Source organism: Sceloporus occidentalis, unplaced genomic scaffold, assembly GCF_023333645.1.
Source record: "Sceloporus occidentalis isolate IW3139 unplaced genomic scaffold, rSceOcc1.0.p SCAF_1, whole genome shotgun sequence".
Lineage (NCBI taxonomy): Eukaryota > Metazoa > Chordata > Lepidosauria > Squamata > Phrynosomatidae > Sceloporus > Sceloporus occidentalis.
Window position 1 is genome coordinate 2,922,249 of NW_028316981.1, and position 14,307 is coordinate 2,936,555.

The 14,307-nt window shown below is 43.8% G+C and overlaps 1 pseudogene across 1 annotated transcript; it reads right to left on the bottom strand.

Annotated features, from left to right (window-relative positions):
- Positions 1-497: 497 nt before the first annotated feature.
- On the bottom strand, positions 498-13,563 carry LOC149320383 (uncharacterized; annotated as a pseudogene). The gene is made up of 5 exons (XR_016278572.1): positions 13,500-13,563; positions 10,901-11,027; positions 6,090-6,220; positions 5,203-5,323; positions 498-4,007 (listed from the first exon to the last, which is right to left on the bottom strand). The product of XR_016278572.1 is annotated as an uncharacterized LOC149320383 (transcript).
- Between the last annotated feature and the right edge of the window lie 744 nt (positions 13,564-14,307).

The following is a 14,307-nucleotide window of genomic DNA, read 5'->3' on the forward strand; positions in this document are numbered from 1 at the left end:
ATAACACTGAACACTAAAGTCAGGATCATCCAAGTTACTGTATTCCCCATCAGCATGTATGGATGTGAGAGCTGGATGATAAGGAAAGCAGATAGGGGGGGAAATGAACTCATTCAAGATGTGGTGCTGGAGAAGAGTGCTAAGGATACCAAAAAGACAAACAAGGGGTCCTAGAACAGATCAAGCCTGAACCCTGGAAGTCTCCTTGGAACCTAGGATGACTAAATTGGGGCTGTCATATTTGGGCACACCATTATTATTGTTATACTTTATTTATATAGTGCTGTAGATTTACACAGGGCTGTACATACAAGCACCATGAGAAGTTATGACTCATTTGAAAACCAATGATGCTAGGGAAGGCAGAAGGCAGTCAAAAGAGAGGAAAACAAACCACAGCCTGAGCCTGGAAGACCTGAGCAGAGCAGTTAAGAATGGGGATGTGAAGAAGTCCCATTCACAGGGTCACCATGAGTCAAAGTCGAACTGAAGGCAGTAATGACAAGACAGTTTAATATTCTTAATAATAATTTTTTGTATATTACAAATGATAATCATAACTTCCTGCTTTACTCTTTTACTTGTACAGTGGGCCCTTGGTATCTGCTGAGGTTTGGTTCCAGGACCCCCCGTGGATAGCAAAATCCATGGATGCTCCAGCCCCATTAAATACAATGGCAGAGTAAAATGGTGTTTCTTATATAAAACAGCAAAATCAAGGCTTGCTTTTTGGAATATATATATTTTTTGAGTATTTTCAAACCATAGATGCTTGAATCCATGGATAAAAAAGATCTGTGGATACAGAGGGCTAATTGTATTTCTTTTTATTCTATAAGTTCCCTTCATTCTCGGACATTGAGGAAAAGGCAGAACATAAATAAAGTGATAAAATGTTTAAAATATTTACCTGAGAGATTAACAGGGAGCCCAGGTGGAGCAGTGGTTAAATGCCGGTATTGCAGCCATTCACAGCTACAAGGTTGTGAGTTCGATCCCAGGGACTCGAAGGTCCACTCCTTCCATGGGTTGCTAAAATGAGTAACCAGCTTGTTGGGAGCAACTGTAAACCGCTTAGGGAGTGCTTGCACTAATAAGCGGTTTAGAAATGTACTTGCTACTTGCTGTTGCTAACAAACAAATAATTTAAATGTATAAGCCAAATATTTTGGCTTTTCCCTTCTAGTTGCTCAAAACAAAAGTCATAAAGGTGGGAAATACTGTCTCATGAAATATTCTGTCTCTGTGTTTCCATATCTCCCTAAACCTGAAAAATTCTCCCAGAGTCTGTATTTCCACCTTGAGGGAAGCCCCCATTCCAGCCTCTCCCACCCTCTCTGAGGTAAAAATAAAAAAGAGAGCTAAAATCCCAGGCTGTCTGCACCTTCTAGGACTGGGTTGCCACTGTATCTCGCATTCTCCCTAAAGGTTGTCCTATTAGTAGTAATATAAATTTTTATTACTATTAAGAAAAGTTACAAAATTTGCTGTTTTGCAACCAAAATCCATGTTTGTTGGGATTGAAGGAGTTGAAGACGCACACAAAAAATGTTATTATGAAACCATTGTCATCAGCGGTCAAGATCCATAAGGTACCTTCTGCCAGAATCATCCTTTCCCTCCCAGTTCCTACAATTCCCCCCACCTTCCATGTGTCCTAAAATCCTGTTCCAGAGAGATTTTGACTGGGACTAGAATCTGGGAATTCTGGAGGACTGCAATCATTCAGTTGGTGGTGAATGTTGAATGTAGCCATTTTATCTTGGGCATTTTCTTTGCTTCACTATAAGAAATATGAACTACGAAATCCCCTGCTACAGAGAAATCACCATAGCAAAGAATATAGCAGTGAACAAAGTGCGGTTGGTTGCATGTCTTGACAAACGGATCTTGAGCCATGGTGGGTTTTGAAACTCCTGAGTACAATGAAGCAAAATAGATTAATGCAGCTGTAAGAATTCTTGAAGCCCAATCCAGTCATGTCCCAACTGATCCAGGTCTGGGAGTCTGTGTTAAAGTGGAACAAAATGATGCTTGAATCTTGTTAGAGTGTCAGAAAGTCTGCTCCCTATGACTGGATCATGGATGCCCTGTGCAGGGGGGCATATGCCCTCCTGGGTTAGGTAAGAGTATCATGTCCCTGTTCACAGCAAGAGGCCAGATTCTGTCTCTTGCTGTCAGAGGAGGTTGGAAGCCAGCCTCTGGGTGTTTGGCTACTGTGGAATAAGAAGACAGTTAATTCTACATCCACCAATACTCCTGTGGGTAGGGACATTTTTATACCCTGGAATACATTGGAAGTCTCACTGAAGAGGGAAAGAAATAGCCCATGTTAAGGCATTCAACTGACTTTTTAAAAAACCTGGCTGGAAAGAGGTAACATTCCTTCAACATCTCTAGAAAATCTGTGAATTTCTGAGATCAGACAGTCCCTCCACCAACAGAGACTGTGTGTTTCACTTCCTCTGAGATGAAGAATTATGAGATGATGTATGCCCCCCCCAATGCCAGACAAGCCAGTTCTGGCATTTGTATGGCTTCTTTCCTGTGTGGACTCTCCTATGAATAATAAGGTGTGACTTCTCAGTAAAATAGTTTCCATGTTGCTGGCATTTGTATGGTTCCTCTCTTTTGTGGACTTTCTTATGAATCATAAGGGCTGATTTATCAGCAAAACATTTCCCATAGTGCTGGCAGTGGTATGGTTTCTCGCCTGTATTGACACTTCTTATGGGTCACAAGGGAAGACTTGTGAGAAAAACATCTCTCACACTGCTGGCATTTGAATGGTTTCTCTCCTGTATGGACTTTCTGATGTCTTACAAGGGCTGACTTTTCAGCAAAACGTTTCTCACACTGCTGACATTTATATCGTGTCTCTCCTGTGTGCACTCTCTGATGTCTTACAAGGGCTGAATTATCAGCAAAACATTTTCCACACCGCTGGCATTTGTATGGTTTTTCTCCTGTGTGAATTCTTTGATGAGTCACAAGGGCTGACCTAGAAGCAAAACATTTCCCACACTGCTGGCATTCGTATGGTTTCTCTCCTGTATGGACTCTGTCATGAGCTACAAAGGCTGACCTGGAAGAAAAACATTTCCCACACTCTTGGCATTTGTATGGTTTTTCTCCTGTGTGAACTCTCTGATGCTTCACAAGGGAAGACTTGTCAGCAAAACATTTCCCACACTCTTGGCATTCGTATGGTTTCTCTCCTGTGTGAACTCTGTGATGCTTCACAAGGGAAGATTTGTCAGCAAAACATTTCCCACACTCCTGGCATTCGTATGGTTTCTCTCCTGTGTGGACTTTCAGATGCTTCACAAGGAATGATGAGCAAGCAAAACATTTCCCACAGTGCTGGCATCTGTATGGTTTTTCTCCTGTGTGAACCCTCTGATGAATGACAAGGTCTGATCTGTAAGCAAAACATTTGCCACACTGCTGGCATTTATATGGTTTCTCTCCTGTGTGAACCCTCTGATGAGTGACAAGGTCTGACCTGTAAGCAAAGCATTTCCCACACTGCTGGCATTTGTGTGGTGTCTCTTCTGTGTGGACTCTCTGATGCTTCAAAAGGGCTGACTTGTGAGAGAAACATTTCTCACACTCCTGGCATTTGAATGGTGTCTCTCCTGTGTGGAGACTCTGATGTCTCACAAGGACTGACTTGTCAGCAAAGCATTTCTCACATTGCTGGCATCTGTATGGTCTCTCTCCTGTGTGGACTCTCTGATGTCTCACAAAGGCTGATTTGTCAGCAAAACATTTCCCACAGTGCTGGCATTTGTATGGTTTCTCTCCTGTATGGACTCTGTGATGAATGACAAGGGATGACCTGTAAGCAAAACCTTTCCCACACTCCTGGCATTTGTATGGTTTCTCTCCTGTGTGGACTCTCTGATGTTTCATAAGGGAAGACTTATCAGCAAAATATTTCTTACACTGCTGGCATTTGTATGGTTTCTCTCCCATGTTGATTGTTGGAAGCGTCACAAGATCTCCTAAAGAGAAGCACAAGGACAGACAAAGACTGACAAGGGTTTCTGTTTCCTTTTTCCATCCCTTCATAGATATTACCTCTTGACAGGCTTCATAGATATTTTTCATTATTGCTAAATGGAACCTATTAATATATATAAAATCAAGGACCTGAGCCAATTTGCACCAGTTTACTCAAACCAGTTGTTAAATTTTGTCAGATTCACAGCTGCCTGACAAACCATGAGGCTCCTATTATGGCCCTATTATGGACTTTCCCAGAGGTACCTTCTTGTCCACACAGAGCTAGAGCACCTTAGCTTTGCTGCTGCCTTCCCCTCCTCACTCCCACGTGCCTGATCACCTTCCATTTCTCCCTCGGCTCTCCAACTTTCCCATTGGCCCTCATGCCGATCTGCATTGCTTCAGCATTTCACTTTCAGCATCTCTTCCCTGCCATTCTATTTTACACATTCTCTTTCTATCACACTCTGTCTCTGTCTCTCTCACACACAGAAATACACACAGACGCATTTGGTAAGAAAGGATAATAAACATACTAATCTATCAATGGGAAAGGCTGAAAAAGGGGGTTGGGAGTTGTACCCTAATTGTGGTGAGTCAGGCTCCAGAGAGGAGCTTTAAAAGAGCCTTAAGACATCTGTAAGACTGGGATGAGCAGTTGTTGGGTATTAGGGGGTTACACTGGACCCCCAAAGGACCCCAGAGGGCACCTTTTATTGTACCACCTAAATAATAATAATGATAATAATTAATAATTAATAATGTTTTACTCTTGAATATCCCCAATCATCTTTAAGGAGAAGTAGAGGCAGTTTTACTACTGTTGGGCCCTCTCTGAGTCACTGTAGGGCCAGGGGAACCCATCTTTTCAAGAGGAAATTGGAAGCCTGTCCAGAGCTTAGAAAGGCTGAAAGAGGGGCCAAAAGCTCAGTGAACCTACTCTGGGATGTGTTGAGGAACATTTCAGGCCAAAAAACATTAATTGTCATGGTTCCTTCCTATGAAATCCCAGGATTGGCAGTTTATGAAGGAGTATTTAGAACCCTCAACTGGAGAGCTCTAGTGCCTCACTAAACTACAAATTCCAGGATTTCACAGGATGTTGCCAGGACAATTAAAGTAAAATCATAGTGCTATGATACTATAGTATGAAAGGGTACTCTGTGCCAAGGGCAATGGGTTAAAGGTTCTTACCAAGGGAGGACACATTCGCATAGTTTTCCATCATCACTTCCTTGTACAAAAACCTCTGGTTTTGATTCAACAGTTCCCATTCCTCCTCTGTGAAGTACACAGCAACATCCTCAAACGTCACCTGCAATAGAAAATAGCCCTCATCCAGACAGTAACTAACCAAAAAAGCACATGGTGCATCTCAAATTATTTGATCACTTCAGAATTCCAATAAATTAGGATATGTTTGAATATTCTCCCATTTCTTTTTCTTAACTCCCTGGATCTTGAAAAATGGGGCAGGAGGGAAAAGACAAGGCTACAATCTGGATCCTTGATTATCTAGATTTCTTGTGTGAATGGAGACTTTGTTTATCATGTGGACACACTTCTACATAGATCTCCCAATCTGCTTTACTAACTAACAGAAGTCTAGGGCAGCCTCACATAATTAGCAAATGTTTTGGATTTTCAGCCTGTATAGTCAAATTATTTAACCAAATAAGACAGAGAGCACCACAACAACATTTTCCCATCCCTGATAATAAAAATACAAAAATCACAAATTAAATCATTAGGAATTGCTTCATGATAGCTCAAAACCCAGCTGCCTGAGTTATGTGCCTCCTCCACCAAAATAGTGGGCCAACCCAGTCTAAAAGCTGGATTTAATGCTAATGTAGGAATAGAACATGTCCTTTGGAGGGACACTCTGAGAGGCTACCACTGGCAAGAAGCATAGTCCAATCCCCCTGGCCCTGAATGGCTGGGAAGCAAGACAAGATGGCAAGAAGCACAGATCAACTGAGCTACTGAAGGACAATGGATGACCTCTGATCACCCATCACATCCCAGACTGACAAACTCCCAACGGCTCCATCACAAAAAAAGAGGGGATGGATGTTCACCTGTTCCAGGGTCATCTTTCCTGCAGTTTCTTCGATGGAGGAGTAATTCTGTGTAGGTTCTTCTTTCTCCATATGTTCTGCAGAACAGATGAAGTCCCAGCAGACTGGAGGAGGGCAAATGTTGTCCCCATCTTCAAAAAGGGAAAAAAGAGGAACACAACACTTATTGTCCAGTTAGTCTGACATCAATACCAGGAAAGATTCTAGAGCAGATCATGAAACAGAGCGTCTCTGAACATCTAGAAGGCAATTCCATAATCACAAAAAGTCAACATGGGTTTCAGAGAAACAAGTCATGCCAGATAAATATGATCTCCTTTTTGATAAAATTACCAGTTGGTAGATGGAGGTAATGCTGTGGATATACAGCCGCCCCTCCTTTTTCGTGGACTTGAGATCCACATTCTTGATTCACAGAGGGGTGACCTCCACCATCCTCAATGGGGCACACCCAAGCAGTGTCCACCCCCTGCACGCTCACGGGGCGTGTTCCATTCAAGCCTATGAGGCTTGAATACATGTAAGACTCAGTTTTCAAGGGGGGAGGGAATGGATCCCCTGCAGAAGTGGAGGGCCGACTGTAGTATATCTTGATTTCAGTAAGGCCTTAGACAAGGTTCCCATGACATTCTTGCAAACAAAACTTCTAAAATGTGGGCTAGACAAAATATATAAATAAATAAAATGTGGACTAGACAAGGTAACTGTTACATAAATTTGTAATTGGTTGATGACCGGCTAAACCTGTCGAATTTTTCCCATACATGCTGAGAACAATGCTTTGCACTCATGCAAACATGAGGGCATTTGTCTTTTAGATTTAACGGGAGAAACTTGTCTACTGGTTAGACATAAACTGCAAAATTAATCTGGCTCTTCTTGTTTGAGGAAGAAAATAGGTTAACTATTACAAAGTACACAATCCAAAAGTCGGGGTACGAGATGACTAGTTAACCATACTGACATGTTGTATTTTTCCTACATGTTTTGTTTCTGCCTATAAAAGAAATAGACTTGCCTTGTTCCTGGGCTAATTGAATTGTCCAGAGTCAATTAAATTTTCCATACCAGATGGCAGATGGCTTTGTCTGATTTCTTTACACGAACCCAAAGGGTGCTCAACAATGGCTCCTTTTCATCATGGAGAGAAGTGACCAGTGGGGTCCCCACAGGGGTCTGTCCTGGGCTCAGTGCTATTCAACATTTTTATCAATGACTTGGATGACAGAATTGGGGGCATACTTATCAAATTTGCAGATGACTCCAAATTAGGAGGAGTAGCTAACATCCCAGAGGACAAGAACAAAATTCAAAATGATCTTAATAGACTAGAAAGCTGGGCTGGAGCTAACAAAATGAAATTCATCACGGAGAAATGTAAGGTATTGCACTTAGAGCAGAAAAATGAAATGCACAGATATAGGATGGGGGACACCTGGTGTGGTAGGGAATCTAGAAGGCCAAGTAAACCACAAGTTGAACATGAGTCAACAGTGCGATGCGGCAGCTAAAAAGGCCAACGTGATTTTAGGCTACATCAATAGAAGTATAGTGTCTAGATCAAGGGAAGTAATATTGCCCCTCTTATTCTGCTTTGGTCAGGCCCAACCTGGAATACTGGAATATAAGTCAAAAAGGATGTTGAGGAACTGGAGCATGTCCAATGGAGGGCAACAAAAAAGGTGAAGAGTGTGATGGAGTCTCCTTTCTTGGAGGTTTTTAAACAGAGTCTGGATGGCCATCTGTCATGTATGCTTTGACTGAGAGTTCCTGCATGGCAGGGGGTTGAACTGGATGGGTCTTGTGGTCTCTTCCAGCTCTATGATTCTATGATTCACACCTGCTAATAGTACAAACTGAGATGTTTTACATCAGCACACGTTTATACGGTCTCCCATGGACCACCAAAAAGACAATTAAATGGCTTTGAAAGCAGATCAAACCTGAACATTCTCTAGAAGACAAATAAATTCTCATTAGAATATCATAATTTGGGCACATGGTGAGATGACATGACTCCCTGGAAAAGATTATGATGGTCAGTAAAATATAAGGCAGAAGGAAAAAAGTGTACTACAGGTGGGTTGACTTAAGGAAGCGAAATGTTTTACTTGCAAGATATGGTTGAGCCTGTTCATAACATGGTGTCTTGTAGGTCTCTTATTCATAGGGTTGCCCAAGATTGAAGCTAACCAATCTTCTGGTGGGCTCCTTCTTTATTCTTTATTCATCAGAAAAGCAAAATCCTCCTTAACTAGGATAACCATGAGATTTAGTCCTGAGGCAAAAGTGGGAATACAACTCCCAGCACCCCTTCCTGATTTGTTATGCCATCAAAGGGGCAGCTGGCAGTTGTAATCCATCAACATCTGAAGGGCCATAGAATGTCCACCCCAGTCCAAAGAAAATAAACTATATGCAATGAATGAAGCAGAAGCAGTGTCCTCATCCCTCAAACTTTCAGAGGCTGCCTGAGGCAAGGAGTGTGGAAAGAGTTTCAGCACCAGAGTTGGTTTTTCATATATAATCTCTCACAAAGCCTCCCAAAAGCCAACTGTCCCTCAGCCTCCCTGGAAGGGAGCTGGGTGCCAAGCGGGCCTTTATTTATCTAGTCAAGGTGTTTTTGCCTGGTATCCTGTGAAAGGAGCCTGCGAGTGATGCAGATAAAAGGTTTGCAAAATGAACAGAGAAAGAGAGAAGACAGACAGACAGACAGACAGATTGTTGCCTTCAGATGCTCTTTATCCTCCAAGAGTTAAAAAGACAGCAAGCTCAGTTTCTTAAGAGAGGGAAGAAATGTTTACATTATGGGGTAGGAATGATAGAACCTTTGCATTCTGTCTCTGATTCTTTTCCAAGCAATTGAAAGTGCTGGTGATGACCTATAAAGCCTACACAGCTTAAGTCCAGACTATTTGAAAGAGTGTATCTCCCTGTACGAACCACTAGAAGCCTAAAATCCTCAGGAGAAGGCTTTCTCTCAGTCCCACTACCATCCCAGGCTTGCTTGGTGAGGACATGAGAGAGATCTGCTCCCAGCCTGTAGAACTCCCTTCTATGGGAGGCTAGGCTGGCCCCCTCCCTGCTGACCTGGCAAGCAAAGACATTTTTATAGCAGCAAGCTTTTTAAAATCACACAGGCCTGATTTTATTTGGGTGATGGTGGTAAGTTTAGATTATTTTTTAACCTTTGTATGTCTTAAATTTTATATGCTTGAAATTTTAAAACTTTTTTACTGCTTTAATTAGGCTATTTTAATTGTTTTTTAAAACATTTTTAATGTGTTTTTATACAGTGAGCCATCATGGGTTCCCTTTTTGAGCGAAAGGCAGGATAAAAATATAAATAAATAAAATTCCCAGAAGGAGAATGTGAAGGAGGCAGGAGAAAAAGGTCAGGGGCAAGGAGCAGGGGGCAATGATGATGCCGGAAATGGACTGACGCCCCAAATGAATTTGTTTACGAGGAAGATGTAGCAGGAAAAAAGTGGGCTGGACTGTTTGATGGAAGGAGGAAGCATGGGTAGGGGGGTTATGGGGTGGGTGGGATGAAGAAAGGGGAGGGGGGTTCATGGGGTCCGGACCCCCCCTTCTGTTAGATACAATGAATGGTGCACGCTGCTGTGCCGCCGTGCCCAAGCCCCATTATAATGGTGGCACTTAGTCTGGACAAACATCCCCTTCCTAAAATCCTGGCTACGTCCCTGCTCCACCACCTCTGGCCTCAAGGGGCTACCTTCACTCCACTCCACTTCACCCCACCCCATAACTCCCTTACCCAGGCTCCCTAGACCCCATGGCGGTGGGCTGGTGATAAGGGAAGACTTTTCTGGTAAAGCAGTGTTCCCCAGTAGGATAAGCTGCCTTTCCTTTTTAGTAGGTTGGGGGTTGCTGGAGGTGGAAGAGCGGGAAGAGAACTCTTACCTGTGGTTGCCTCACTTTTAAACAGCTACTGTATATACTCAACTATGATTCTATACAGTATTTACACTGACTCGTGAATAAGTCGACTCAAGTTTTTGGGGTCAATTTTTTGACCAAAATTTCTAGACTTATACATGAGTATACTGTATGTAGTATACTATCCCTGCCTTTTTGTTAGATTTTAGTAAAAAGTTAAAAAGCACAATTGAGATTTGGTTAATCTCCTATAAGAAACTACTGCAGCAGAAACATGGAGACAGCAAGACCAGCCACCAACCTTGCTCACATGTGTATTAGCACAGTGAAAGGAATAAAACACGGTCTTTCTTTAAAATGAACATAAAAAAGGTTTACTCATAAATCTTGTGCACAGTTCATATTCACAGGTGCAGCTTCTTGTCTACATGCTACTTAGTAGAAAGTATTCAAAAGTAGTGTATTCAGAGGAAGACAACCAAAATGGTGAAGGGTCTAGAAAACATGCCCTATCAGGAGAGACTTAGGGAGATGGGTATGTTTAGCCAAGTGAAAAAAAGGTTAATAGGTGACACAATAGCCCTGTTTAAATATCTTAAAGGATGTCTTATTTAGGATGGAGCAATCTTGTTTTCTGCTGTTCCAGAGGAGCAATGGGGCCTCAAAAGGAGTAGGCAAGCGAGGTGTAACATTTCCATCAGTTATAACTCTGTAAGCTTCCAAATGGGCAAAATCAAAGTTTTATATTGAAAAAGCACCTTCAGACAAGCTCGGTTTTGGCACAGTGTGACTCAGGGGACAGGACCTGGCATGCCATTCAAACACCTGCATCTCAACAGTTTAAGAAAAATGCTAAGGACATGAATTCCTTCCTTCAGCATCTCTGTAACAAAGACAAAAGGGCTCCTTACCCAGAGAGGCCTCGTTCCCATCATCCTCCACCTTGATTTCCTTGTATGGAACCCTCTGGTCTGGATCCAGGTGATCCCAATCCATTTGGAGAAATTACACAGATGCCTCCTCAAAACAGACCTGGAGCTGAAAGGGAAGAAATCGAAAACATCCATAATGGCCAATGATCCTCCTTCTATATCTCCTCATATGAGCCCACTAGAGCTTCAAGATCTTCAGGAGAGGCCCCCTTCTCTGCCCCACCACTTTCTCAGGCTTATAAGCAGGAAGTCTGGGAGACAGGGCTTTCTCAGTGGCTGCTCCCAGACTTTGGAAGTCCCCCCCTTGGGAGACTAAGATAGCACCTTATTGCTGTTTTTCCATTGACAGATAAAAATATTCTTATTCCTTCAGGCGTTTAGAAATTGTGATGAACTTTCAATGGTGTACTGTGTTGCTTTGTATGTAGTCACAAAGGAGAAGCTGCAGCCATTTGCTTTTGCTTGAGCCTGAAAGGATCTTGCTCTCTGTCTTCTGGGTTAACTGAGTGAGAACTACTTTGGCATTTTGGACTCAGTCTGGAGCAACAGAAGCAGACTGAGTGCAAAGGGGGAAAGTGGGAGGAAGAGAGAAACTGGGTCCTTTTAAAAGCAAATTGAAAAAGTGGGACAACAGAGGATTCATCAGGACTGTCTTGATGATATCATGACAGCTGGAGAGTGTGTGACTGAGGGGGGTATTACCTTTCCATCTTTGGGGATGGGGGGTTTCCCATAGGAGGGAAACAGAAACCAGGTAGGGGGAGCTGGCTCTTCTTTTGCTGTTCCTACATTATTTCTATATTAATATTCCATTAAACCTCCTCCTCCTCCATGTTGCCTCTGAGCAGCAGCAGAGAGAGAGGGCTCCTTGCCTTCCATCTTCTGCCTCCAAACTGGGGCTCCTGGAGGCAAAGAGTAGCCCTATCACTTTGTTACCCCCACAAACACACACACACAAAATACAACATTTCCCCTGATGGAAAATAGTCTCTTTTCTGCTCCAGGAACCTCTTTCCCCTTCTCAGTCTGACACTGCTTTAAGTACTGCACCTCCATCTTATGGGACCCTGGGATTAGTAGTTTTGCCAGGTCTTTCGTCTCCTCTGCCCAGGAGGTCTGTTACCTCCCAAAACTACAAATCTCAGGATTCCCTAGGATGGGGCCCTGGGGACAGTTAAAAGTGGTGTCAAACTGCCTTATTTCATGGAATCGTACAGTTGGAAGAGACTGCAAGGCCCATCCAGTCCAACCCCCTTCTGCCATGCAGGAACTCTCAACCAAAGCATCCTCAACAGATGGCCATCCAGCCTCTGTTTAAAGCCTCCAGGGAAGGAGTGTGTTCGTCCTAATGTCTGGAAACCATGCCCTATGAGGAACGACTTAGGGAGCTGGGGATGTTTAGCCTGGAGAAAAGAAGGTTAAGAGGTGATATGATAGCCCTGTTTAAATATTTGAAAGGATGTCATATTGAGGAGGGAGCAAGCTTGTTTTCTGCTGCTCCAGAGAACAGGACCCGGAACAATGGATGCAAGCTCCAGGAAAAGAGATTCCACCTCAACATTAGGAGGAACTTCCTGACAGTTAGGGCTGTTCGACAGTGGAATGCACTTCCTCAGAAGGTGATAGAGTCTCCTTCCTTGGAGGTCTTTAAACAGAGGCTGGATGGCCATCTGTCAGGGATGCTTTGATTTGGATTTCCTGCATGGCAGGGGGTTGGACTGGATGGCCCTGGTGGTCTCTTCCAACTCTACGATTCTATGATTCTATGATAATGTTGAGCTGGAATCTCTTTTCCTGGAGCTTGCATCCATTGTTCTGGGTCCTACTCTCTGGAGCAGCAGAAAGCAAGCTTCTTCCCTTCTCAATATGCCATCCCTTCAAGTATTTAAACAGGGCTATCATATCACCTCTTAACCTTCTCTTCTCCAGGCTAAACATCCCCAGCTCCCTAAGTCTCTCCTCATACTGTCATCTTCTGGCCTTAAAGGGAGTGAAAGGACAGGCCCAACGCCATTGGTTAAGAAAAAGAGCCCTCCCTCCAGTCCCTCTGCCTTGGTCCAGGCCTCAGAGGGAGAGAAAAATGCTGGACCTGATCCCCCCCCTCACCATTCCCTTCTCCTTTTGTGTCTTTTTAGACTGTAAGCCTGAGGGCAGGGAACCCTCTGTTGTAAGCTGCCCGGATTCCCAGTGATTGGGAGGCATATAAATAAATCCTGTTGTTGTTGTTGTTGTTATTATTATTATTATTATTATTATTAGGTTCCCAGACGCTTCATCATTTAGTCGCCCTCCTTCGGCCATGCTCCAGTTTGTCAACATCCTGGGCCCAGTATTATTCCAAGTGGGATTTCTAACTGCCAGGGCTTCCCTCTGAGAACTGATCCTCTTTTGGTGGCGGAAGGAGAGCCAGGTGGATGGGGGTGAAAGGGACAGACACACAGTGCATGATTTGGGGGGGGGGGGTCCTCTCTCCCCTCAAGGGTGCCCCCGACCCCTTCTTTCCCACCAGTCCCCCCCACCCACACACTCAGTCAGGGTGCCCCCTCTCTCTTCCTCCCCCCAAAACACTATACTGTACCTCCTCTTCCCCGCCAACCAGGATACAAGGGAGCAGAACGACTCAGAGTCCTAGAGAGTCCTCCTCCGAGGGGAATAGAGCTCTGATTCCTAGAGAGTCCTCTTCCAAGGGGAATAGAGAACATAGGCTCAGATTCCTAGAGTCCTCTTCCAAGGGGAATAGAGAACATAGGCTCAGATTCCTAGAGTCCTCTTCCAAGGGGAATAGAGAACATAGGCTCAGATTCCTAGAGAGTCCTCTTCCAAGGGGAATAGAGAACATAGGCTCAGATTCCTAGAGAGTCCTCCTCCAAGGGGAATAGAGAACATAGGCTCCGATTCCTAGAGAGTCCTCCTCCAAGGGGAATAGAGAACATAGGCTCCGATTCCTAGAGAGTCCTCTTCCAAGGGGAATAGAGAACATAGGCTTGGCTTCCTAGAGAGTCCTCCTCCAAGGGGAATAGAGAACATAGGCTCCGATTCCTAGAGAGTCCTCCTCCAAGGGGAATAGAGAACATAGGCTCAGATTCCTAGAGAGTCCTCCTCCAAGAGGAATAGAGAACATAAGCCTGGATTCCGAGAGAGTCTTCCTCCAAGGGGAATAGAGAACATAGGCTAATATTCCTAGAGAGTCCTCCTCCGAGGGAGGGACAGCAGAGGCTAATATTCCTAGAGAGTCCTCCAAAGGGGGGGGGAGAGATCCACCACATTTCCGCACTACACTCTTATAGTGTTTCTGTTCCACTTTATCTGCTCTGGCTGCCTCCTCTTGCATTCTGGAATTTGCAGTTGAGGGACAGCATTTAGAATTCTTTAAGGCCTCACTGAAC